Source organism: Jaculus jaculus, chromosome 11 (assembly GCF_020740685.1).
Source record: "Jaculus jaculus isolate mJacJac1 chromosome 11, mJacJac1.mat.Y.cur, whole genome shotgun sequence".
NCBI classification, from domain to species: domain Eukaryota; kingdom Metazoa; phylum Chordata; class Mammalia; order Rodentia; family Dipodidae; genus Jaculus; species Jaculus jaculus.
This window is the reverse complement of record NC_059112.1, coordinates 39,174,355-39,202,126: the sequence shown is the minus strand read 5'-3', so window position 1 is coordinate 39,202,126 and position 27,772 is coordinate 39,174,355. Positions and strand designations below refer to the sequence as shown.

Below are 27,772 nucleotides of genomic sequence, written 5' to 3'. Positions count from 1 at the left end.
GCAGCTCTGAGGAGTGCTTGGCCAGCATGCTCAAGGCCTTGGGTTCTATCTCAAGCACACACACACACACACACACACACACAAACACAATTTTTGTTGTTGTTGTTTTGTTTTTGTTTGACTAGGTAGGGCTTCACTCTAGCCCAGGCTGACCTGGAATTCACTATGTAGTCTCAGGGTGGCCTGAACTCACCACGATCTTCCTACCTCTGCCTCCAGAGTGCTGGGATTAAAAGTGTGCACCACCACGCCCGGCTTTTTTTTTTTCAAATTTTTATTTTTATTTTTTTATTTTATTATTTTTTTAAATTTATTTATTTATTTATTTGAGAGCGACAGACACAGAGAGAAAGACAGATAGAGGGAGAGAGAGAGAATGGGCGCGCCAGGGCTTCCAGCCTCTGCAAACGAACTCCAGACGCATGTGCCCCCTTGTGCATCTGGCTAACGCGGGTCCTGGGGAACCGAGCCTTGAACCGGGGTCCTTAGGCTTCACAGGCAAGCACTTAACCGCTAAGCCATCTCTCCAGCCCTTTTTTTTTTTTTTTTACTTATTTATTTTTATTGAAAACTTCCATGATTATAGACAATAAACCATGGTAATTCCGTCTCCCCTCCCCCCACTTTCCCCTTCACAACTGTGCTCTCCATCATATCCCCTCCCCCTCTCAATCAGTCTCTCTTTTATTTTGATGTCATCATCTTTTCCTCCTACTATTAAGGATCTTGTGTAGGTAGTGTCAGGCACTGTGAGGTCATGGATATCCAGGCCATTTTGTGCCTGGAGGAGTGCATTGTAAGCAGTCCTGCTCTTCCTTTGGCTCTTACATTCTTTCCGCCACCTCATCTGCAATGGACCCTGAGCCTTGGAAGGTGTGATAGAGATATTTCAGTGCTGAGCACTCCTCTGTCACTTCTTCTCAGCACTGTGATGCCTTCTGAGTCATCCCAAGGTCACTGCCATCTGAAAAGAGAAGGTTCTCTAGCCAAAAGTGAGAGCAGCATTAATACATGGGTATGAACATTAAGAGAAGTACTTACTGGGCAGTTTGGTGAGCATAGTATATACATTTATCCAGACACCAGCAGACATTACACCCCTAGGGCTCGTGACTTCTGTCATAGGTTTTCAGTACCAGACATGTATTCCCTCCTGTGGAGTGGGCCTCCGTCCAATTAGAGAGAAGTTGGTTTTTAAAAATGGCTTTAAAGCAAGTGATTGCAGGCTGTGAGAAAACCTTGAGTCAGGATCCAGTGTCTTTACCTGTATTTGGGGGGCTGGGAGTGTAGCTCGGTGGGTGGGTAGATTGCTTAGCATACATGAAGTTCTAGGTTTGATCTCTAGTACACACCAAGCATGTGGGAGGTGAAGGCAGGGGGATCGGAGTTCAAGCTTATCCTTAGTTATATATGAGTAGAGGTCAGCCTGGAATACATGAGACTATCTCAAAATCAAGAATAGGCCAAAAAAAAGTAAAAGTCGGGCGTGGTGGTGCACACCTTTAATCTCAGCCCTTGAGAGGCAGAGATAGGAAGATCGCTGTGAATACAAGGCCACCCTGAGACTATATAGTGAATTCCAGGTCAGCCTGAGCCAGAGTGAGACCCTACCTTGAAAAGCCAAAAATAGTAATGATGATGATGATAATAAACAATTAAATACATAAATAAATAAATAAATAAAACCAAGAATAGGACTGGAGAGATCGCTCAGTGGTTAGAGGTACTTTTTTATGAGTACTGTCATATTTATTTACTTATACACTGACTTCTTCCAAAAAAAATCTGAAGTGGCATTATACAAAAGTAAAAGTATTTCTATACTCCAAAGTTTGACTGTTCCTTTGTCTTTTACTTAATCCAAGATTTTAGTTGGAGCTACACTGACACAGGTTAATACTTCCAGATTTACTTCTATTACTGTTTTCTATGTTACAAGTCACATTTTTCAAGGGTTAGGCAGACCTTTGATTGTTTTTTTTCCTTGAAAGTCACACTCACACCATCTTCTCAAATAAGTGGCCTCTCTCCACGTTACAGTGCTTTCAATCTGAGCTACATGGAGAGAAGGGCATGAGTGAGGCAGAGAACGGAGCGAGGGAGGCCAAGGCCAGCCGAGGAACACCGTGGATTACTGGCCATTGCCAGAAGCTAGCAAGGGCTCTTCCCCAGGCTCAGAAAACAAGATGGCCTGGCCCAGCCAGGTAAAGGCACTTTCTTGCCAGATACACAAAGTTGTGCAAGTGTCTGGAGTTTGTTTACAGCGGCAGGAGGCCCTGGCACACCCATTCTCTCTGTCTGCTTTCTATCTCTGTCTAATAAATGAATATTAAAAAAATAAATACAGGGCTGGAGGAATGGCTTAATGGTTAAGGCATTTGCCTGCAAGGCCAAAGGACCCAGGTTTGATTCCCCAGGACCCATGTTAGCCAGATGCACAAGGGGGCACATGCGTCTGGAGTCCCTTTGAAGTGGCTGGAGGCCTGGCATGCCCATTCTCTCTCTCTCCTTCCATCTCTCTCTCTCCCCCCTCTTTCTCTGTCAAATTAATTAATTAATTAATTAAAATTAAATACTTAAAAAAACCCAGCAGGTCATGGTGGCACATGTGTTTAATCCTAGCCCTTGGGAGGCAGAGGCAGGAGGATCACTGCGAGTTTGAGGCCAGCCTGAGACTACATAGTGAATCCTAGGACAGCCTGGACTTGAATGAGACCCTACCTCTACAAAACAAAGAAACAAACAAAAAACAACAAAAATAAATAAATAAAAACAAACATAAAAGTAACTTTGGGAGCCCAATATTGTAGTTTACACGTATAGTCAAAGTACTTAGGGAGCTGAAACAGAAGAATTGCCCTAAATTTGAGGTCATCTGGGCTACATAGTGAGTTTCAGACCAGCCTGAGCTACAGTGTGAGTCCCTTTATTGAATATATATATCCCAGCCAGGTGTGGTGGCACATGCCTTTAATTCCAGCACTCAGAAGGCAGAGGTAGGAGGATCACTGTGAGTTTGAAGCCAACTTGAGACTACATAGTGAATTCCAGGTCAGCCTGGGCTAGAGCGAGACCCTACCTCAAATGCCCCCACCCCCGGCAAAAAAAAAGCTGGGCATGGTGGCAGATGCCTTTAATCCCAGCATTCAGGAGGCAGAGGTAGGAGGATCCCCATGAGTTCCAGGCCACCCTGAGACTACTTAGTGAATTCCAGGTCAGCCTGAGCTGGAGTGAGATTCTACCCTGAAAAGTCAAAACAAAGAATTCCCAAATAGCATCCCCAGCACCGGCCCCCACCCAAAGCAAGGTTTAAACCAGCTCTTCTGGGGGAGCTGGCTTGATTAGGGTTAGGGAGCCTGCTGGCCTGGACAGGGCTTTCCTGCCCTAAGGTGAGATGAAAGTTGAATAGATGAGGAGATAACTGCATCTAGGACTGGCCTTATGAAGCTCTCAGGCAGTAGTGGTTCCCAGCAGCTTCCCACTGCTTTCTTTCCAGGTACGAAGACAGCTGTGGGGTCTCAAGACTAGATTCTATACCACCAGGCGCTTAGACTCCCCAAGTCCCCAGGGGACAGCCCTTGTCTTTATGAAGGTGGAAGAGGGAGACGGCTAAGAGCGTCATTTGTGGGAAGGGAAATCCAGGCGCAGTTAAGGCACCCTGCTTCCAGCCCCACTCATTCTGTGTGTTGGGGTGAGTCTCTTGGCCCCAGTGTAGCTTGATGTCCTTGTGTCATGAGTGAGGCTGAAGAGATGACTTAGTGGTTAAAGGTGCTCGCTTATGTCATGAGCTCTCTACACGTAAGGGTTCTAGCAAGAGGGCTAGGGTCCTCAGGAGATGACCAGACAGGAAATTAACTTAGCACCTGGGCAGAACATTGAATTGGCTGAACCTGACTTTGTCGGCAGAATGGAGATGAAAACAGTTTGCATTGTTGTGGAGGTGAGACAATGCACGTGGCCTGCAAAGTTCCAAGATGAAAAGTGGATAACAGACAGGCTGTTGAACAACGGTGAAGACAGCGCCCATCACAACTCCATGAAAGACGACAGGGACAGCATAAGGCGCCCAGCTCACTCCTGCGGGAGGACTGGGAAGCATTGTCACTGTGTTTGCAGGGGAGGTCAGTAGGTTCAAAGAACATTTGGCAAGAAAGAAACAAATGTTCTGACCAGCTGGGTGTGGAGTTGCAGGTTTATAATTTCAGCACTGAGGAGATGGAGGTAGGATCAGGAGTTCAAGAGCTTCCTTAGTAAATCTGAGGCCATCCAAGGCTATATGAGACCTGGCCCAAAACAACAGTCTGGATGTGGTGGCACACGCCTTTGATCTCAGCACTTGGGAGGCAGACGAAAGAGGATTGCCATGAGTTTGAAGCCAGCCTGGGACTACATAGTGAATTCCAGGTCAGCCTGGGCTAGAGAAAGACCCTACCTCTAAAAACCAAAAACCAAATAACAACAAAGAAAGAAAGAAGAAAAAGAGGGCTAGAGAGATGGCTCAGTGCCTGAAAGTGCTTGCTTGCAAAGCCTTGATGACCTTTGTTCAAGTCCCCAGTGCTCACATAAAGCCAGATGCACAAACTAGTTCATGCATCTGGAGTTAGTTTGTAGTGGCAAGAGTACCTGGTGTACACTGTAAGCCTTGTAATTGGCCAGCCAGGCCAAATGAGCAAACAGGTGCAATAGTGGCACATCTACCATGGTAGAAACCAACTGCCCTCTAATTGGACTAGAGACCCACACCACGGGAGGGAATACATCCCTGATACTTGTAACTTAAAACAGGGGTAGTCATGAGCCCTAGGGGTGTAATGTCTGCTGCTGTCTGGCTAAACGTATATACTATGCTTAATAAACTGCCCGGTGAGCACTTCTCTTAATGTTCATACCCTTATATTAACGCTACTCTCACTTTTGATAGAGAATCTTCCCTTTTCAGATGGCAGTGGCCTTGGGATGACTCAGAAGGCATCATGGTGCTGGAGAGAAGTGACAGAGGAGTGCTCAGCACTGCAATATCTCTATCACACCTTCCAAGGCTCAGGGTCTATTGCAGAAGAGGTGGTGGAAAGAATGTAAGAGCCAAAGGAAGGGTAGGACTCCTTACAACATGCTCCCCTCAGACACAAAATGGCCTGGATATCCATGACCTCACAGTGCCTGACACTACCTGCACAAGACCATCATAATAGGAGGAAAAGATCGTGACATCAAAATAAAAGAGAGGGCTGGAGAGATTGCTTAGTAAAGCCAGATGCACAAAGTGGAGCATGCATCTGGAGTTCATTTGTAGCAACTGGAGGTCCTAGTGTGCCTCTGTCTGTCTGTCTGTCTCTCTGTTTGCAAATAAATAAATAAATAAATTTGAAAAATAAGAAAAAATGCTCAGGATATAAATCAGGAGAAAATGCAGGAATTAAGGTTAATTAAGGAATTTCTGAGGCCATAATATTACATTTCCCAGCAAGTGCATGGTTATTATCAGCTCAGGTTCTCAGTTATCAGAGAATCAATATAAAAACAGGAAGTCCTGGGCTGGAGAGATGGCTTAGCAGTTAAGTGCTTGCCTGTGAAACCTGAGGACCCCTGTTCGAGGCTCAGTTCCCCAGGACCCACGTTAGCCAGATGTACAAGGGGGCGCACGCATCTGGAGTTCGTCTACAGTGGCTGGAAGCCCTGGTGCACCCATTCTCTTTCTCTCTTTCTCCCTTTCTCTCTCTCTCTCTCTGTCACTCTCAAATAAAAATAAATAAAAATGAACAAAAACAAGGAAGTCCCAATGGGATCTGGTGTTAGAATCTTTTTTTGATTTGTTTTTGTTTTGTTTTTCAAGGTAGGGTCTCACTCTAGCCCAGGCTGATGTGGAATTCACTATGTAATCTCAGGGTGGCCTTGAACTCATGGCGATCCACACCTGGCTTGTTTAGCCCAGGTTAGCCAAGGATAACCTTGAATTTTTGATCCTCCTGCCTCCACCTTTCTAGTGTTGGGAAGACAGGCATGAGCCACTTCCGCCCAGCTCCCATTAGAATGTTTACTTGGCTTCAAGTATACAGGTAAGACAGAAAGCCTGCTTTGGCTGAAAGGAGAGAATTCATGCTTACATACCTAATGGCTGGAAATGAAGTGGCCAAAAAAAAATATAAATTAAAAAAAAAAAAAAGGGCAAGCCCTATAGCCATGTCACTCCTGAAGCAAGTTTCCACCAAACCCTCCCTTGACAGTTCTCAATTAGATAGGCACTCTTGGAAAGGGTACGTTGTCCAGTGCTTTATGCTTTAGGAACCAGCCATATTCATGGCCTCAATAGGGCCCCCTAGGAAAGAACACCTGTGGCAAGTGGAAAGTTCGGCTCTGGTCAGATTTTTAGGACTGCTGACCTTCCTTCGTGTAACTTTCTGAGTTTGTAAATTGACGCTCCCCACGCCCCCTTTCCTGCCTCCCGGAGGATTCTAGTTCTTTTTACCATAGTACCCTTATTTTCTGCATGTGAACTTGACTGCTTAGAGGCAGGGCACGCTGTCTCGACTTTGCCTTAAGCCTCGCATTTCTCTGCTCCATAACTTCCCTATCCATCTGGCCTTTCACAAGTTGACCTGCCTGCCTGAAAGTATTTGAGGTCCATGTCTTTTTGTTTTTGCGTTTGCATTGCTATGGAACAACCTGAAGGCTTTATGCATGTCAGGCAAGCCCTCTACCACTGAGCAGTGTCCCCAGACCTTTGCACTTTTCATTTTAATAGGGTCTCACTAAGTTCTCCAGGCAGGCCTTGGAATTGTGAACTGACTGCCTTAACTTTTCCAGTAACTGGGATTTTGGGCCTGTGACGCCAGGTCTGACTTGAGGTCCATTTAAGTCAACAAATTTTCAGAGTACCCCTTGTGTATCAGGTATTTGGTAGGTCTGAAGAGAAGCCTTCCCCTTTAGGAACTTATGGTCTATAGACAATGGAGACAATAAATAAGTTTTTTTTTAAAAAATAGAAAATTAAAGCTGGGTGTGGTGGTGCACGCTTTTAATCCCAGCACTCAGGAGTCAGAGGTAGGAGGATCGCCATGAGTTCAAGGCTACTCTGAGACTACATAGGAAATTCCAGGTCAGCCTGGGCTAGAGTGAGACCCTACCTCAAAAAACAAACAACAACAACAAAAACAGAAAATCAGGCAAAGTAAAAGGCTGAAACTAGGGCTAGAGAGATGGCTCAGCAGTTAAAGGGACTGCTTGCAAAGCCTCACTGCCGGAGTTCAAGTCCCCAGTATCCATGTAAAGCCAAATGCACAAAGTGGCACATGCATACGGAGTTTGTTTTGCAGTAGCCGGGGACCCTGGCACACCCATACTCTCTTCCCCTCTCTCTCTCAAATAAATGAATAAATAAATATATAGATAGATAGATAGATAGATAGATAGATAGATATTTTAAAGAGGCTGAACCAGACCAGGGATGTGGTGGTATAAGCCCAGCATTTGGGAGGTGGAGGCAGGAGGACCAAGTGTTTAAGGTCAACCTTGGCTATACATTCAAAGCTACTTGGCATGGGACCCTGTCTCAAAAAGACAAAACAAACAAGTAAAAAGAGACCAAACAGCTTTGGAGGGATCAGGGAAAACATCTCAGAGGTAGCAGTGTCCTGAGCAGAGGCCTGAGTTGGTTAAGGAAGCTTAAAGCAGGTGCCTATGCCGTCCAGGAAGGAGAACCAGAGAGAACAATGGCCCTGGGCAGAAGCGTGCTGAGGAACGGTTGGAAGGCTGCGGCTGGAGTGGAAGTGAATTTGGAAACGCCTTGTTTAGTGTTGCAGGATTTTCTGTTGTGTTGCAAGAGGAATGGGGAAACTTGGGAAGGTTTGACAGCCTCGGGGTGTAGCTTAATGAGAGATCACATACCTAGCATGTGCAAGGCCCTGTGTTTGATCCCCAGCCCTGCAAGGTTTAGAAAGGAGGACTTGAGTGGGCAGGACGGGATCTACTGTAAGGTTCGGTAAGAGTCCTTGGGCTGTTTTCTTGGAGAGAGGGGCAGAGTGGATGCAGAAAGACCTAGAGACCCAGATGGGGGAGATGGGCCCACCAGCATGGTGAGTGGACGTCTTTTGAAAGTAAAGCAACTGAAAGGTATTCTGGTGTGTCAGATGTTTGGTATGGAAGGAAGTCAAGGTGAAATCAAAGGTTCTTAGGGTTTTGATCAAGTGAGTAGATGAAAGCTGTTGGCGGAGGCTGGAGGAGTGAGTCAGGTGTTTGGTCAAGTTTGAAAGGCTGGGAGAATCTATGCAAGCATACCAGGGAACACAGAGGGGCCCTCGGAGACTCTTGCCCAAGCGCTGGCCCCACCTTGTGCAGTGGTACGTGCCTATAATCCTAGCATTTGAGAGTGGAGGATAGAGGATCAAGAGTTTATAGCCAGCTTGGATTACTTGAAACCCTGTCCCAAACAAACAAACAAATTAAAAAAAAAAAAAAAAGCCAGGTGTGGTGGCACACGCCTTTAATTCTAGCCCTCTGGAGGCCGAGGCAGGAGGATCGCTGTGAGTTTGAGGCCACTTTGAGAGTACATAGTGAATTCCAGGTCAGCCTGGGCTAGAGTGAAACTCTCCCTTGAAATCTCCCCCTCTGCCAAAAATAAATAAATAAATAAAGCTCTAGTCCAGGCCAGAGATGATTAATCTAGAGGTTGGCAACATATAAAAGGTGTTCAAAGTCACATAAGCACAAGGCCATGTTTCTCACATTATGGTAGTGACCCATTACTGGTCATCAAAACAATTCCATGAGGTGGTCCTGAGGAACTTTTTTTTTTTTTTTTTTCCTGAGGTAGGGTCTCACTCTAGCTCAGGCTGACCTGGAATTCACTATGTAGTCTCAGGGTGGCCTCGAACTCATAGTGACTCTCCTACCTTTGCCTCCCAAGTGCTGGGATTAAAGGTGTGTGCCACCATGCAGGGCATTTGTGAAGAATTTTTGCTTTATTTGTGTGTACTATGTCAGGGTGTAAAATGTGTTTGGGCAAGTTATGGTCAGAGAAGCATGAACATTATTGGCCTAATAGATCAATGAAAGAGAACTGAGAGGGTCTTGAGGCCCTGTGGTAAGTGCGGGTCAGGAAGGGAATTGAGTAGGAGAGATGTGAGAAGTAACAGCAGGTAATGTAGAGGGAACATTGAGAAGGAAGCCAGCCATGAAGGCATTCCAAGTCAAAGAAGGGCCATGAACCTCAAATACTGCTAACAGGCCAAATAAAATGAGGGATCTACTATTGAGTTGATTTAGCCACTGAAAGCCAATGGTGACATGAGTAAGCGGTATTTTACTGGCGTGTTAGGGACAAGACTGGTTAGGATGGGTTTGGGGAAATATGGGATGGAAGAAAAAAGTGGAAAGGGAATAGAGAAGAATTTTAAGGAAAACTGGGCACGGTGACCCATGCCTATAATCCCAGGGATGGAGGCTGAGGTAAGAGGATTACCATGATTTACAAGATTCCAGGTCAGCCCAGGTAAGAACAACACCCTCAAAACCAAAAACCAACAAAGAAAAACCTTTGGAATTTTGCTACATAGAGGCCTAACAGAAGTGGGATGGTAGCTGAGAGGAGATGGTGGTCTCAATGGCGGAGCCTGAGATGGGAGATACTTCAAAGTTGTATGCCAGTAAAAAGGTATACACTGGTATCTCCAGGAGGGCGAGGGGAAACCTGTGGGGCCATAGGGGAGGGCTGAGAGTCTGCGACATCTGTAAGGAGCTGTCTGTAGGAGTTATATTTCCAGGATGGAGATAACAGAGCACAGTACAGATTCAGGATCTGTTCACTGATGGAGAACAGGGGTCTCTATTGGGGCTCTCATTTTCTCAGTGAGATTACCAACAGTGTGCAGTCAGCTGAGAATGAAGGGAGGGCGTCTGTAGTACCTGTCCACCAATACTTACTGGAGAGATGGCTTAGCGGTTAAGCACTTGCCTGTGAAGCCTAAGGACCCCGGTTCGAGGCTCGGTTCCCCAGGTCCCACGTTAGCCAGATGCACAACGGGGTGCACGCGTCTGGAGTTCATTTGCAGAAGCTGGAAGCCCTGGCACACCCATTCTCTCTCTCTCCCTCTATCTCTCTGTATCTGTTGCTCTCAAATAAATAAATAAAAAAAAAAAAAAAAAGAAACCAGTCTGGGCTGGAGAGATGACTTAGCAGTTAAGGTGCTTGCCTGCAAAGCCAAAGGTCCCAAAGTTCAATTCCCCAGTACCCATGTAAAGCCAGATGTACAAGGTGATGCATGTGTCTGGAGTTGGCTTGCAGCAGCTAGAGGCCCTGGGGTGCCCCCCCCTCAAATAAATTGTGTGTGTGTGTGTACATATACATACATCTCTAGTCTGCAAAGGCTAGACATTGTTACAATGGAAGCAACTGGTGGAGTCACATAAGGGTGAGGTGGAGCGACGGATGCCAAGCCAGGGGCAGTGCTGGGAAGAGAGCAGCTCTCCACATATAGCAGCGAACGGTATAACCACTACGGAGCACATGTTGTATGCCACACATAGGACCAGCACCGGTGATGGCATCTGCCGGAGCATACTCATTTTTCCTTGGAACAGGGTCTTGCTATGTTCCCTTGGCTGGCCTTATCTAGCCCAGGCTATCTTCCTGCCTCAGTCTTCTGAGTGTTGGGATAAGCGGTAAACACCCGCACACCAAGCAACATAATCTTTTCCGAGTATTCCAACCACCTTTGGAACGGGGATAACAGATTTTCCATAATTGAGAAAGAAATGACATGAAACGGCCCCTGTCTGAAGACACCAAGAGAGCCATCTTGAGTGGAGCACCATTTTATCTGAAAAACATTTCTGACTTTAAATCAAATCTGGAGTGCATACCTGGAGACCCAGCACTTGGGAGGTAGAGGCACGAAGATTGAGATCATACAGTCTCAGCTATAAAAGTCCCTGTTTCAAAGATACAAAACAAGAGTAAATGAATAGTAAAATATAAACTGTCAATTAATAAATAAATATTAAACAAATAAATATTATTAAACAAGTATTAATAAATGAATACTAAAAAATAAAAACAGGTGGTCATGGTGGTGCATGCCTTTAGTCCCAGCACTAGGACACAGAACTAGGTGAATCATTTTGAGTTCTAAGCCACCCTGAGACTACTCAGTGAATTCCACATCAGCCTGGGCTAGAGTGAGACCCTACCGAGAAGAAAAAGAAAGAAAGAAAGAAAGAAAGAAAGAAAGAAAGAAAGAAAGAAAGGAAGGAAGGAAGGAAGGAAGGAAGGAAGGAAGGAAGGAAAAGAAACAAGGCTTGGGGAGATGGCTCAGCAGTTAAAGGTGCTTGCTTATAAAACCTGCTGGCCTGGGTTGGCCTGTGGTTCAATTCCCCAGGACCCACATAAAACCAGATGTACAGGAGTATGATGCCCTGGTGCACCCATTCATTCATATTTTCTCTCTCTCTCTGCTTAGAAATAAACAAATGTTTAAAAAATACAAAACCAAACAAAAATCTCTGCTTACAAAAGGAAAATATACAAGAGAGTTTGTTCTTGTTTTAAGCCACTGGAAAGAGGTGAACTAGAACCTCTGCAGTGTAAGGAGCAGCCCCAGGATGGCGAGAAAACGTAGGGGAGAGCTGGCCCGATACCAGCAGCTGCAATTTGGCTCACTGCTGAAAGATGAGCAAGCAGGGCTGGAGAGAGGGCTTGGCGGTTAAGCACTTGCCTGTGAGTCCTAAGGACTCCGGTTCGAGGCTCGATTCTCCAGGAACCACGTTAACCAGATGCACTGGATTTCGTTTGCAGAGGCTGGAAGCCCTGGCGCGCCCATTCTCTCTCTCTCCCTCTATCTGTCTTTCTCTCTGGGTCTGTCGCTCTTAAATAAATAAATAAATAAATAAATAAATAAATAAATAAATAAATAAAGATGAGCAAGCAGGCCCAGAGTGCCGCAACCTCCCTTCTCGGGCTTGGTTCAGCTGGCCCCTGGAAACCATGAGAGCAGTATTTGCTGTCCTTGCCACTTCTCTGCCTTAGAGAATGCAGTGAGCTGGGCAGGGCTGGGTTTCCCCATCATCCCACTCCATTCCTGGGTTTTCCCCAGGCCTGGTGACTCAGAAGGTGGAGAAGAGAAACCAGAGCCTGGACTCGTGGGTGGCCTTCTCTCTCAGGGCACTGCATCTCTGGGGAGGAATGTCACCACATGCTCCCCTGTGGAATCTCTGTTGCTTCTACTTGGTGAAGAACTTCAGGCCCCATGGAATGGCTTAGCACATAGGCAAGAAGCTGGGCCCTGTAGATGCTGCACAGGAGTGGAAGGCCAGGTCCATGCACTTGAGATGCCTGCTTTGTTTGGCTTTTAAAATCTTTTTTTATTGGGCTGGAGAGATGGCTTAGCAGTTCTTGCCTGCGAAGCCTAAGGACCCGGGTTCAATTCTTCAGGTCCCACCTAAGCCACATGTACACAATGGCACATGTGTTGAGTTCATTTGCAGTGGCTAGAGGCCCTGGTGCATCCCTTCTCACTCTTTCTTTCCCTCTGTCTCTAATAAATAAAAACAAATCTTAAAAAGTATTTTTTATTTAAAAAAAATTTTAAAGGTTATTTAAAAAAAAAAAACAAAAACGGGGGCTGGGTGTGTTGGTGCATGCCTTTAATCCTAGCACTCGGGAGGCATAGGTAGGAGGATCACTGTGAGTTCGAGGCCACCCTGAGACTATGTAGTGAATTCCAGGTCAGTCTGGGCTAAAGTGAGGCCCTACCTAAAGAAAATGAAGTTATGAAGTTTGCAGGAAAATGGATAGGTCTGGAAAGGATCATACTAAGTGAGGTAGCCCAGGCCCAGAAAGCCAAACATCACAGGTTCTCTCTCATATGTGGATACTAGCTACAGATGACTGGCCTTCTGGGTAAGTAGGAAGAAAACTCAGTAGCAAAGGCCAGTAAGCTAAAAAAGGAATATAAAGGGAAAAGAAAGGAAGGGAGAGGGGACTTAGTAGGATGGCATTGTATATATGTAAGTAGAAGAATAGATTAATGGGGGTGAAAAGGCCCAAGTGAGGTCAGGGGAAGAGACTGAGTAAAGAAAAGGTGGAGGGAGGGCTAATCAAAATCTAAGAGGATATTGAGCTGGGCATGGTGGGCACGCCTTTAATCCTAGCACTTAGGAGGCAGAGGTAAGAGGATCACCATGAGTTCGAGGCCACCCTGAGACTACATAGTGAATTCCAGGTCAGCCTGAGCTACAGTAAGACTCTACTTCAAAAAAAATAATAATAATCTAAGAAGATATAAATAAATCATATGGAAACCTACTTTTTTGGACAATGGAACACTCAGGAGCCATAGATTGTTGCTAGAAAAATTTCAATGCCAGGGATGGGACATTTCCCAGTGAGTTGTTGGCCAGGGAGGTCACTGATACCCCAAAACATTACAGGCCATTGCCGAGGCCCTTGGTTTCCCACCAGGAGTAGATGGTAAGACCCTATTGCTAAAGACTCCACATACTTGGGCTGCAAGGCCACTGAGAAATCCTGCTGGAACTGAGCTAATAACCTCCTCCACGTAGACCACCTGACAGAAAGTTGGAAGAAGCCATTCTACATGCAGTTCAATGAAAGAGAGAGAAATCATCAGTGAAGATACTCAACAGTAGACACTGCAAGCCTTATATATGGCCAGCCAGGCCAAATGAGCCAATGGGTGCAATAGTGGCATGTCTGTCATGGTGGAAACCAACTGCCCTCTAATTGGACTGGAGGCCCGCTCTGTGGTAAGGAATACATCCCAGATACTGAAAACTTAAAACAGGGATAGTCATGAGCCCTAGGGGTGTAACATCTGATGCTGTCTGGCTAAATGTATATATTATGCTTATCAAACTGTCCAGTAAGCACTTTTCTTAATGTTCATACCCTTATATTAATGCTACTCTCACTTTCGATAGAGAATCTTCTCTTTTCAAATGACTCAGAAGGTGATGGAAAGAAGTGACAGGCGTGCTCAATACTGTAATATCTCTATCACACCTTCCAAGGCTCAGGGTCTATTGTGGAAGAGGTGGCAGAAAGAATGTAAGAGCCAAAGGAAGGGTAGGACTCCTTACAACGTGCTTCTCCAGACACAATAGTGCCTGACACTTACCTACACAAGACCATCATAATAGGAGGAAAAGATGATGACATCAAAATAAAAGAGAGACTAATTGAGAGGGGGAGGGGATATGATGGAGAATGGAATTTCAAAGGGGAAAGTGGGGGGAGGAAGGGCATTGCCATGAGATATTGTTTACAATCATGGAAGTTGTTAAAAAAAATTTGAGTGGGTGTGGTGGCGCACGCCTTTAATCCCAGCACCCGGGAGGCAGGGGTAGGAGGATCACGGTGAGTTTGAGGCCATCCTGAGACTACATAATAAATTCCAGGTCAGCCTGGACTAGAGTGAGGTCAACCCTACCTCGAAAAACAAAACAACAACAACAACAACAACAACAACAACAAAAATTGAAAAGAAAAATTTTTTTAAGTTTATTTGAGAAAAAAAAAAAAAAAGGCCAAGCATGGTGGCATATGCCTTTAATCCTAGCACTCGGGAGGCAGAAGTAGGAGGATCACCATGAGTTCAAGGCCACCCTGAGAATACAGAGTGAATTCCATTGAGAGAGAAAGAGGGTTTGTGGGGAGGGTGGAGAAGGAATGGGTATGGGTGCACCAAAGCTTCCTGCCTCTGCAAATTCCAGATGCATGCAGCACACTATGATCTGGCTTTACATGGGTCCTGGGGAATCAAACTCAGGCCATCAGGCTTTGAAAGCAAGTGCTTTTAACTGCTGAGCTATCTCTCCAACCCACATTTCTAATTTTTTTTTTCAAGACAGGGTCTCCCTTTAGCCTATGCTGACCTAGAATTCATCCTGCAGTCCCATTGCAAGGATTAAAAGTATGTGCCACCAGGCCCAGTTGGCTTTTAAAATCTTTTTAATTTTTTTTTTTTTTCAGCATTGGGTCTTAAACCCAGGACTTTGCACATACGAGGCAAGCACTCTACTCTTGAGAGTTCTACTATTCTTGGGCCAAACTATTTTATTGATTTATTTATTTTATTTTATTTTTTTTAGACAGATATAACCAAAGAAGACCTTGAACCTCTAATCTCCCTACCTCCACCTCACAAATGTTGGTATTTCAGGCGTGAGCCACCATGCCTGATGTACTATATTTTTTCTTAATTTGTCTTTTTGAGGTAGGGTCTCATTCTAGCCCAGGCTGGCCTTGAACCTGCAGTGAGCCCTATTTTGGCCTCCTGAGTGCATCACCACACCTGGATGTATTATTTTAGTTTTGTATTTTTATTTGTTTTACTTTTTTATTTGAGAGAGAAAGAGAGAGAGAGAGAGAGAAGAGAATGGGCACAACAGGGCCTCTAGCCATTGCAAGCGAACTCCAGAAGCATGCACCACTTTGTGCATCTGGTTTATGTGGGTCCTGGGGAATTGAACCCGGGTCCTTATGTTTCACAGCAAGTGCCTTAACTGCTAAGTCATCTCATGCCTTACTTTTTTTTTTTTTGAGGTTTTTTTTTTTTTTTTTAGTTTTTTTTTGAGGTAGGGTCTCACTCTAGCCCAGGCTGACCTGGAATTCACTATGGAGTCTCAGGGTAGCCTCGAACTCACGGTGATCCTCCTACCTCTGCTTCCCAAGTGCTGGGATTAAAGGCGTGCGCCATCACGCCCGGCTCATGCCTTATTTTTTTTTTTTAGGTGGGCTCAGAGGGAACTCTGAGGTTTTTTTTTTTGTTGTTGTTGTTGTTATAATTGATTTATTTTATTGACAGCTTCCATAATTGTAGAAAATATTCTATGGTAATACCCTCCCTCCCCCCACTTTCCCCTTTGGATCTCCATTCTCCCCCTCTCAATCAGTCTCTCTTTTATTCTGATGTCATGATCTTTTCCTCCTATTATGAGGGTCTTGTGTAGGCCGTGTCAGGCACTGTGAGGTCATGGATATCCAGGCCATTTTGGGTCCATTTTGCTCTGGGGGAGCACATTGTTATGAGTCCTACCCTTCCTTTGTCATGCCTTATTTTTTAAATGTTAAATTTCACATAAATCCTGGGTATCTGACTTTCAGGGAAGTCCAAAGATTGAACAGTATCAGAAGCACCGGCCCTGCCCAGGTCTCTTCCTGGTGAACACAGACCCTCCACCCCTCACCTTCTTCTTAGTTGACCTGTTTTCTGTCTGCTCAGCTAGTCTTAGCCGAGGCTCCAAGCCAGCAGCATTGTTTAAAGTTAACCTGCTTTCCTCTCCTGCCCTCTGCTATGGCTCTACCCACTCCCCATCCCCCCGCTGCTTGCCACCACACCCCCAAAGACAGGGACTATGGAGAGGGGCAAGTAGGAAGGCAGGGACATTTGGGGGGAGCAAAAGTGTCAGTCAGAATGGTAGACTTCTGGAAAAGAATAAATCTTTTACAGAAAACAGGCAGAAAGAAAGAAGGAAGGAAGGAAAGGAAGGAAGGAAGGAAGGAAGGAAGGAAGGAAGGAAGGAAGGAAGGAAGGAAGGAAGGAAGGAAAAAGAAAAAAGAAAACGGGCTGGGGAGATGACTCAGTAGATAAACTGCCGGTCATGCAAACGTGAGGACTTGAGTTCATATCCCCAGCACCCACATGAATGTTGGGGTGGGTGTGGTGGTCCCCTTGCAGTCCTAGCACTGAGGACCCAGAGACAGGATCCTTGGGGCTAGACAGACTAGCTGAATTTGCAAAGCTCTGTGTTCAGATGAGACTCTGCCTCAATAAATAAAGTGGAGGGTGATCTAGAAAGACACCTCAGGTCAAGCTCTGGCCTTCACACGCATTCTCACACATGCGCATGTACACTCATACATGTGTGCCCATATACATAAAAACACACGTGCCAGGCATGACTTCACATGCCTTTAATCTCAGCATGTGAGAGACAGAGGTAGGAGGACATCTGTGAGTTGAGCCTAGTCTGGAGCCACGAAGTGAATTTCAGGTCAGCCTGGGCTAGAGAGAGATCCTACCTCAGGAAAAAAAAAAAAAAAAGACACATGCATGTATACCATACAACGTTATGTGCATATTTTGGCACAGTGTAACTATCTTATTGGTGCAACTCTTTTTTATGCTTTGCTTTTGTTTTGCTTTTCAAGGTAGGGGTTCACTGTAGCCCAGGCTGACCCCTGGAACTCACTCTGTAGTCCCAGACTGCTTAAACTCATGACAATCTTACCTCTATCCCCCAAATTCTGGGATTAAAGGCATGCACCACCACATGCACCTGGTACAAGTCTTTACAGTTCCCAAGTCTGTTTTTATTTTTTTCTTTCTTTTTTCCTCAAGGCAGCATCTCACTCAAGCCTAGCCTGATCAGGAACTCAGCGATTCTCCTACCTAACATCCTAAGTGCTAGGCTTCAAAGCATGTGCCAACAAACCCAGCCAATGCCTGTTTGCTTAGGAACTTTTTTCTTATCACCCTTGAGTTAGGTAAGGGGTGTGAATACTACCCCCATTTAGCAGGTGAGAAAACTGTGGCTCAGATTAGTCAATTTGGCTGTACTAATAAGTCACAACTAAATAGATGGATGGGCGGGAGTGGTGGCGCAGGCTTTTAATCCCAGCGCATGGGAGGCAATGCAGGAGGATCGCTATGAGTTCGAGGCCACCTTGAGACTACACAGTGAATTCCAGGTCAGCCTGGGCTAGAGTGAGACCCTACCTGGAAAACCAAAATAAAATAAAATAAAAAATAAAAACAGAAATATAAATAAATAAATAACAAGAAATAGATTGTTTACTAATATTATTTAGTCTGTTTTCCATTACTACCAATACCACAGACTGGGTCAGAGCCAAAGAAATTTCTTTTGGCTCATGGTTTGGGGACATCTGATGATGCCTTCCTGCCCGAGTCCCCAGGTGACGCAGGAAGTACAAGAGAGACACAGTTAAACTGGCTTTGATTGCAGACCCACTCTCAGGGAACCCATTAAGCATTCCTTCACTAATTGCCCTTGATAGATTAATTCATTCATGAGGGCAGAGCTCTGATTATCTCTTATCCTTCCTCAATATCTTATAATAGGAACTACAGTAAACTCTATCTCAACACGCAGGGCGTGGTAGCTCCTGCCTATAATCCCAGCTCTCCCCAGGTTTAGCCACACTGGTTCTATAATACAGCTCTGTCAGCTGGGTGGAGGGGAAAAGAGCCACGATTCAGATCTTTTGAATGGCTTCTAAGCCAGGGTTTAGAGCTGTGGATATTTCCTTAGATCATTGTGAATTTTATATACTGTGATTAAAAAGTTGTATAGTCTAGGGCTGAAGAGATGGGTTCAGAGGCTAAAGGCACTTGCTAATAAAGCCTGGGTTTTATTCTCCAGTATCCATGTAAAGCTAGCCATACAAAATAGTACATGTGTCTGAAGCTCATTTGCAGTGACAGGAGGCCCAGACATACCCATGCTTTCTCTCTCTCTCTCTCTCTTTTGCTCTCAAACAAAGAAATACATAAATAACTACAAAAGTTGTATAGTCTAAATTTAGCTCTTCATCGTTAAAATGGTTGAAGTTGAATGACTCAGGGAACAAGTTGGACCCTGAATTTTAATTACTCAACTCAAAAAGAGAAAACAGAAAAAAACAAAACAAAAAAAAAAAAACCTCACATTTCTTCAAAGTTCTTTTTTTTTTCTTTTTAGTCTTTTTTTTAAAAAAAATATTTATTTATTTATTTATTTAAGAGGGAAAGAGGCAGAGAGAGAGAGAGAGAGAGAGGGAGAGATAGAATGGGTGTGTCAGGGCCTCCAGCCACTGCAAACAGACTCCAGATACGCCACCTTGTGCATCTGGCTTACGTGGGTCCTGAGGAATCAAACCGAGGTCCTCTGGCTTTGCAGGCAAGCATCTTAAGCACTAAAGCCATCCCTCCAGCCCTCTTTGAAGTTCTTTTGTGGACAAAAGAGGAGGATCACTGTGAGTTTGAGGCCAGCCTGAAACTACGTAGTGAATTCCAGGTCAGCCTGGGCTAAAGCGAGACCCTACGTCAAAAAAAAAAGCAAAAACAAACAAACAAACAAAAAAAAAAACAGCCGGGTGTGGTGGCACATGCCTTTAATTCCAGCACTCAGGAGGCAGAGGTAGGAGGATCGTTGTGAGTTCAAGGCCACCCTGAGACTACTCTGCAAAGCTCACCGGGTAAGAAGTGTCCCTGTAGAAGCCTGGCAGTCCTTATAAATATGACTTGTTTGGTTTCAACTATTTATTTATTTATTTATGAGAGAGGGAGAGAAAAAGGGAGAGAGAGAATGGGCACATCAGGGCCTCTAGCCACTGCAAACGAACTCTAGGTGCATGAGCCTGCCACCATGTGTATCCGGCTTTATGTGGGTTCTGGGGGATTGAACCTGGGTCCTTAGGCTTAGGCAAGCGCCTTAACTGCTAAGCCTTCTCTCCAGCCCAAGGCTACAGATTTTAGATGGAAGCATGAACGCTGGAGCCGGACTTTAAATTCCAGCTATGTCATTCATTAGCTGTGACCTTGGGCTAAATAATCTCTGTATCAGTATGCTCATCAATAAAACTAGGGTAATAAACTTATCTCAGGAATAAATGAGTCAATTTGTTTGGAGCACTTAGCTATATGCTGTATAGAGAAAGTATGTCATAACTTTGCTGATTATAGTGATGACACTTAGGACTTAATTTATTTTTGTGGAGTGGAGGTAGAACCCAGGACTATTCTAGAACTGAGCTACACCCACTCCCTGGGGCCCCACTTAAATTTTTTTTTGTTCATTTTTTTTTTTATTTATTTATTTGAGAGCGACAGACACAGAGAGAAAGACAGATGGAGGGAGAGAGAGAGAATGGGCGCGCCAGGGCTTCCAGCCTCTGCAAACAAACTCCAGACGCGTGCGCCCCCTTGTGCATCTGGCTAACGTGGGTCCTGGGGAACCGAGCCTTGAACCGGGGTCCTTAGGCTTCACAGGCAAGCGCTTAACCGCTAAGCCATCTCTCCAGCCCCCCACTTAAATTTTAAAACTACTTCATGGAGACATTCATTCTAAATGCATGAAGCTAGGCATGGTGACACACACCTGTAATACTAGAACTCAGGAGGCTGAGTGCATGGCAGCCCAGGCTTCGTGGCAAGACCTGTCTCAAAAATAAATAGTGTTGAGTTACTAGGTACAACTCATGGATTCACTGAAAAGCAAACGAGTCGGGGCCTCAGAAATCCTGTCGGTGGCCTTCAGTCCCCTCCCTCCCGGGAGTGACTCCCGCGGTTGTCCTTGCTTCTCGCGTTCACAGTTTGGCCACTTAAGCATGCATTCCTAAGTGCTAAGGTCCAGTCTGGGCTGGTTTCGGAATCTCCTGTAAGTGGAATCAAACCACTGGAACTCTTATTTCTGGCTTTGACTTCACAGTGCTTTGCTAAGATGTACGTTTCAGTCCAGTAAGTTGTTGGTTTTCATCGCTGTATATTATGTGTTCAGCCTTAACAGAAAACAAAAAATCATGCTTCATAACAGTAAGTGCTGTGGTCTATGAGCACTTTCTCATTTGATCTCATTCTATCCATGGGCAGGGCGTCTCAGTTGTTTGAGAGCAGGGCTGTTCCAGGTGTTTGGGTGGGCATGTACCCAGTTCTCTTGGGTTTCTGTCCAGGAGTGAACATCAGTCTATACTGGTTTGCCTGTCCATTCTTTTAAAGTGTATTTTTAAAAATTTTTTAAGTTTTTAACTTTATTTTTAGTTATTTATCTGAGAAAGAAAGAAAGAGGCAGAGAGAGGGAGAGAGAATGGGTGGGCCAGGACAATCGCCTTCCCTCCAGCCCAATTTGCAAGTTTCAAAAATTTTTTATCTGTGCCACTTTGTGCATCTGGCTTTATGTGGATACTGGAGTATTGAGCCCAGGTCTTCAGGCATTATAGGCAAGCGCCTTAAGCACTGAGCAATCTCTCCAGCCCTTAAAGCATCTTTCTTATGGTTAATGCACCTTGTATACTTTTCCTAACTAGGGTAGGAATGATTGTCTATACTGTCTTGTATTATTTGTCTGTTTTTCCTACCACATGCTAGCCCATGGCACCCCTGGCTCCTTTTGCCTTTGGTGGCTTCATTGCTTGCATGTATTTATTTATTTATTTTTTTGAGGTAGGGTCTCTCTGTAGCTCAAGCTGACCTGGAATTCACTGTGTAGTCTCAGGGTGGCCTCGAACTCACAATGATCCTCCTACTTCTGCCTCCCAAATGCTGGGATTAAAGGCGTGTGTCACCACACCCACCCAGCTCATTGTTCTTATTTAGATGTCCACTTATTGCAGATTATCCCAACTGCATTTCACTGAAAGTGTAAACCAAGTTTCCTTTTTTTTTTTTTTTTTTTTTTTTTGGTTTTTCGAGGTAGGGTCTCACTCTGGTCCAGGCTGACCTGGAATTAACTCTGTCATCTCAGGTGGCCTTGAATTTATGGCAATCCTCCTACCTCTGCCTCCCAAGTGCTGGGATTAAAGGCATGCGCCACCACGCCCGGCTTTTTTTTTTTTTTGGTTTTTCGACGCAGGTCTCACTGTAGCCCAGGCTGATCTGGAGGCAAGTATCAAGGTGGCCTCGAACTCATGGTGATCCTCCTACTTCTCCCTCCCAAGTGCTGGGAGTAAAGGCTTGCACCACCATGCCTAGCTCATGCCAGGATGGCCTTAAAGTCAATGTGTAGCCAACTTCTGACTCTCCTGCCTTCATCAAGTAAGTGCTGGGATAACAGGTATAAAGCCACCATGCCCAGCTCTGGATTCTGTTTCATACAAGTCCTTTTGGGTCATGAAATAGCTGTGCAAAGGAAAAACATAGAATAGTGGAAGGCAGGTTGTGGTGGCATACCCTATTAGGCCCATCACTCAGGAGCGCCTTGAGTTTGAGGCCACCCTGATCCAGGTCAGCCTGGACTAGAGTGAAACCCTACCTCAAAAAAACAAAACCGGGGCTGGAGAGATGGCTTAGCGGTTAAGCGCTTGCCTGTGAAGCCTAAGGACCCTGGTTCGAGGCTCGGTTCCCCAGGTCCCACGTTAGCCAGATGCACAAGGGGGCGCACGCGTCTGGAGTTCGTTTGCAGAGGCTGGAAGCCCTGGCGTGCCCGTTCTCTCTCTCTCTCTATCTGTCTTTCTCTCTGTGTCTGTCGCTCTCAAATAAATAAATAAATAAAATTAAAAAAAAAACTGAATTGTTGAGATGGCTTAGTGGTAAAGCGCTTGCCTGTGAAGCCTAATGACCCCTGTTCGAGGATGGATTCCCCAGTATCCACGTCAAACAGATGCACAAGGGGGCGTATGTGTCTGGAGTTCATTTGCAGTGGCTTGATGCCCTGGTGCGCCCATTCTATCTCTCTCCCTCCTTCTTTCTCTCTCTGTCACTCTCAAGTAAATAAACAAGAAAAGAAAAAGAAAAAAGTGGAAACATTAATTATGAGTGAAGTTGGTTTTAGCTTAGCTCTAGTCCCTTGGCTATACAAACAGTTCTAGAACTTACCAATGGGAAGTACACACTTGGGTAGGTTACAAATGTTCTTCAGCAGTGCTCCACTGAAACATTGACCAAGTGCACATTTATCCTTTCTACCTGCCTTTTCTCTCTTTCTCTTTATGTATTTATTTTTTTCTGGTGTTTTCAGGGTAGGGTCTCACTGTAGCTCAGGCTGACCGGGAATTCACTATGTAGTCTCAGGCTGGCCTCAAACTCACGGCGATCCTCCTACCTCTGCCTCCTGAGTGCTGGAATTAAAGGTGTGCACCACCACACCCGGTAATTTCACTTTTTTTGGGGGGGGGTGCTGTATTTCTCTACTTACCTTTTCTCTATCACATACAAGTAGAGCAAGGAAAGCAAGGATTAAGAATAGGGAATTCGAGCAGGGCGTGGTGGCGCACGCCTTTAATTCCAGCACTTGGGAGGCAGAGGTAGGAGGATTGCCATGAGTTCAAGGCCACCTTGAGATGACAGAGTTAATTCCAGGTCAGCCTGGACCAGAGTGAGACCCTACCTCGAAAAATCAAAAATAAAAATAAATAAAAGAATAGGGAATTCACAGCAGACAACTTGACCCCCATACATCCCTCTCCCAAGCCGTGGGGGTTTCTAGTACTTAAACTCCTCAGGGTCTGTTTGGGGGGATACAACCAGCTTACTAAACCAGCAAGCTGGCTGAGCCTCCCTTCCCCAGCCATGGAACCAGGATGGGGAGAGGATTAAAACCTAGGTTTAGCCAGGCGTGGTGGCGCACGCCTTTAAATCCCGGCACTTGGGAGGCAGAGGTAGGAGCATCACCATGAGTTTGAGGCCACCCTGAGACTACATGGTGAATTCCAAGTCAGCCTGAACTAGACCGAGACCCTACCTCAAAAAAAAAAAAAAAAAAAAGCAACAAATAAATAAGAAAAAGAAAATTAAAATAAAACCCAGACTTGCTCTTGATTCAGTAAATCCTGGGTGAACTGGCATGCCCCTAACTCCTATGCTTGGCTCCTCCCGGGCTCAGGGAAGGCTTTTGTGCGCCCACTGGAGGCCATCCATCTCTGCCTTCAATCTCCACCAGCTTCCCAAGAACGCAGAGTTCTCACAGTCAAGATAGGGAAAGATGAGTGTATAGGGACACACTCGAGACTGAAAAGAGCCTTGAGGAAACCGGGCACTCAGAAAGCTTGGAGAGGGGCTGGAAAGATGACCTAGCAGGTTAAGGCGCTTTTCCTGTGAAGCCTAAGGACCTAGGTTCGATTCCCCCGACAGCGTGTAGAGGGCAACTCTTTTACCTGTCCTGGCCATTCCAATCCTTTCTCAACCCAACCAACCTCAGGACTGGTATCTCTCTTATCTGCCCAGGCCCAGGCAGAGACACCTGGAACAATCCTGGCTTTGTTGTCACGAATCTGTTCCCTGACTTTCTAGTTGCCTTTTTTTTTTTTTTTCCCCTTTAATCAGTGGCTGGGCCGCTGGGTCCTCTCCAGCCCCTGGGGGTGGGGGAGGCGAGCGCAGCTGGTAGCGCACGCTGGCCGGCCGGGCGATGGGGGAGCCGGGTCGGGGCCCGTCCTCCGGGGCGCGCGGGGCGCCGGCCGGGCGCAAGCAGTTCGGTGGTTCCCGCTGCCATCCGTGTCTGTCCGTCTGTCTGAGGTTTCTGTCCGCAGCCCGCAGCGTGGCCGGCCGCCCTCCCGGCGGTCCTGCTCGGCGGCGGCGGCGGCGATGGGCTCATTAAGCCGGGCCGGTAGGCAGTGCCCTGGCGGCCGCGGCTGCAGGCGGTCCTGGAATGTGCGAGGGGCGTGATGACAGCGACGGCCGCCGGCCTCTTTGCGCAACACCTTCGCTATATATAGGCGGCCCGGAGCGCCACTCCACCTGGGTGCCTCCTGCTGTCCCCTACCTGCCAGGGAAGCTCGGGAGAACCGCCGGCTCCGCCGCCGCCGCCTGTGCTGCTGCCGTCCAGGCGCCTTCCAAGACCCTCTTCTTTTAGGTACGCCCTCCCTCGCTTCCTCCCTCCCTCCGGGCTCACTTCAAGGACCTCGGCCAAACTTTGGGCTGGGGCAGGCAAAAAAAAAAGTAGCATACCTTTCCGGATGACCAGACGACTGTTGTCACACACTGTCCTCTGTGGACCTGCGGTGTCAGGAATGAGCCCCGCCTGGGGATTCAGAGATGATCCCTGTGTCTTGAGTGTGGCTTGGAGGCAAGATGACAAGATTGGAATCTGATGGGCTGGGTGGGCCACCCTTTCACTACCTGTCAGCCTGGGGTGTAGTTTTCCTTCTCAGGTCGTCTGTGTTCTTTCTTTACCCAAATGCTAGGTTTGTGCTGACTGATGGCTGGGATTTACGGCAGTGTATCTGGTGTGAGTGACTCCCACGTGCTGCCTGCACCCCCCTCCCCCGGGGCTGCTTCTCTAAGGTGACCAAAACCCAGAGTTGGATGGCTGTGAGCAGCAGCAAAGGGTTCTCTCTTTCAGATGTCTGAACAGGACAATGTCCCCAACTTCTGTTTCAAGAGGTCCAGGGTATCCGATGGTGAGGTTGGGGAGACTCAAAAAGAGTTACATGCGCAGGAGTGGTTGGGTTTCCAGGAATGGCATATTGAGGCTAGAGGTGAATTTCTGTTCTCTGAGCCAGCGATGGCTCTGGGGTGACAAGAGAGAGAGCCTCTTGTTTTCCTTGGCGATATGTGCATTTTCTCAAACCCAGGGATTTCACCTGTCTGTCTCCATGCACGTTCACCAGGAAGGCTCTGTCTTAGCCGGGATGGCTCTGGGCCTGGCCTGTCTGTCTTGTTCCCCCTCCTGTTTGACAGTTCTGTGTTGGTAATCCATGCTTCATCTCAGTGGCCATTGTCTCAAGTTAGGAGACTGAGTCTTTTGTCCCAAGCCAGCTGATGATGATGATGACCTTTTCTCTCTTTTATTTAATGCAAGCTTGTAAATTGGGTGGCAAGAGTAACATCTTTGTACTAGTTTGGGATGCAATACAAATTACCCCAGGGCACGGGGACTATTGCTGTTGGACACAATCTGGACATACTGGGAACTGAATTCAGTTCATGAAGAAAACAGTATTTTGGGATCTGTGAATAACCAATCTAATTACAGGTTAATTACAGGTTTTTTTTTTTTTTCAACACTGAAGATAGAACCCAGAACCTTGTCACTGCTAGACAGGCACTGTGCCCCTTAGCTGCATCCTAAGCCTTTCTATTGTATTTGAGACAGGGCTTTATGAACCCTAAGCTGGCCTCAAACTTGATCTGTAGTCAAGGATGCCCTTGAATTTCTTTTCTTAAAACTTCTTTTTTGACAACCTTCATATCTATAACCCAATATATCATGGTAATAATCTCCCTTCTACCCTCCCTTTCCCCTCTCCTGTACCCACTCTACTGAATTCCTTCTTTCCAGCTGCTCTCCTCTTTTTTTTTTTTGTTTTGGTTTTGTCGTGGTAGGGTTTCACACTCTAGCTCAGGCTGATGTGGAATTAACTATGTAGTCTCAGGGTGGCCTAGGACTCACAGGGATCCTCCTACCTCTGCCTCCTGGGTGCTGGTATTAAAGGTGTGCGCCACCACGCCTGGCTTTGATGTCATCATTTTTGCCCTCCCATTGCGCGGGTCTTGTTTGATCGTGTCGGCCTCAGTGAGGTCCTGAATACCGCCACTACTTTTGTGTCTGGAAGGTATTGCAAAGCCTTCCTCCCCTTCCATTAGCATTACATTCTCTACACCAACTCTTCCTAAATGGTCCCTGAGCTGTGACCTTGAATTTCTTATCCCCGCTGCCTTTACTTCCCAGCTCTGGGATTGCAGACCTGAACCACCGTTCCCACATTTACTACGTGTGTCACACGCTACCAAGTAAAGCCACATCCCTAGCACCATGCAGGGTCTCACCGTGCAGCCCAGACTGCTCCGGCTCCCATTCTCTGATCTCAGCCCCTGATTCCAGGTTTAAAGTCACCCCACCCGTCTTATCTGTCTTGAAGCTACTCCACCTCACATCTCAGCCTGGCCTGCCTGGTGAGGATTTCTTTTTCCTTAAGCTTGCTAAAGCGAGCTGAAGAAAAGCAGCCTCCACCCTCTTGGGAATTTCTGACATCCATCACTCCTAAGTCAAAGGCCTTTTGTGCCTATTGAAGACACTGGGCTGTATAGGTTCCAATAGTTTCTGAAGCAAAAGGGACTCTTGACTTTAAGCACATTTTCTGTGCCTCAGTTTCCTCCTCCGCAGACGATCCTAACGTTGATACTAAACAGATAGAAACTAAGATAATCTCTCTGCAGTGTGGAGTTAAAGTTGGCACTAAGAATATACGTGGGGAAGGCCAGCTTGGACTATACAGGGAGACCATGCTTCAAAGTGTTTAGGTTGAATGAGTTGATCTGGCTGTGGGTACCAAGCACTGTCCTTCAAACTAGGGGCTCAATGTTGTCTTCCCTGTGCGTGTGGAGGCTGTGCATAGTGGGAGGGTGCAGGACCACGGTCCCAGGCTATTGCCCACTTACTTCCTCATGAAGTCTTGGCCAGAGACATTCTGAGCCCAGCCGTTACCTGACAGGTCCCAGTCGGAAAGGCCCAAACAATGCGAAGCGGAGAGTTGGTTGACTGCCAGGTGCCCTACATTTCCCTGTTTGCACATCTCAGAAGAGCCCAGAAGTTTCCTCTTGTCCTGTGAAAAAAAAAGAGAGAGAGAGAGTTCCTTTTGGCATCAGGTGTCACTCCTGTAGGTGGAGCCAAGCAGACAGGGCTTAGGCCAACTAGATTGTAGAGATGGGAGGCCCTGGGGTGGGGCGGGGGTGCCAGGAGCAGGTGTATGACGGCTCGGGATCCAGAGGCCTCAACCCAGCCCTGGTTCTTTCTCCCCAGAGCTTGGCCTCGCACGGCCCCTTCCTCTCTACTTCTCGCAGGTAGCAGGAAGGTGCCAGAGTACGGTCTTGGGCGTCGGGGAGAAGGAGAGCGGCACAGGGCGTGGGATGGTGCAGAAGCCCTTGGAGGGTCCCTGGTGCTCTAATGTCCCTTCCACCAGGAAGCAGGTTCAGTGTCTGACCTGTCCCAGTGGACAGCAACCTCAGAAATCCCTGTTTCAGTCTCTGATGGCTTGGTCAGTGCTCAGTGGAGACCCCTGAAAGACTGGGGATTTGCTGAGCCGGTGTTCTGAAAGAGGCAGAAATGACCCTGTGGATGTGTGCTTCAAGCCACGTCTTTCAGAAATATGTAGAGCCCTTGGTGT

At 46.4% G+C, this 27,772-nt stretch overlaps 1 protein-coding gene across 1 annotated transcript in view; it reads left to right on the top strand.

Moving 5' to 3' along the window:
• Positions 1–24,417: 24,417 nt before the first annotated feature.
• Slc34a2 (solute carrier family 34 member 2) overlaps positions 24,418–27,772 on the top strand; it is a 33,179-nt gene continuing 29,824 nt past the window's right edge. The window contains exon 1 of the mRNA XM_004656155.2: positions 24,418–24,519. The gene's annotated coding sequence lies outside the window, so the exon portion shown is untranslated. The remainder of the gene's footprint in view (positions 24,520–27,772) is intronic.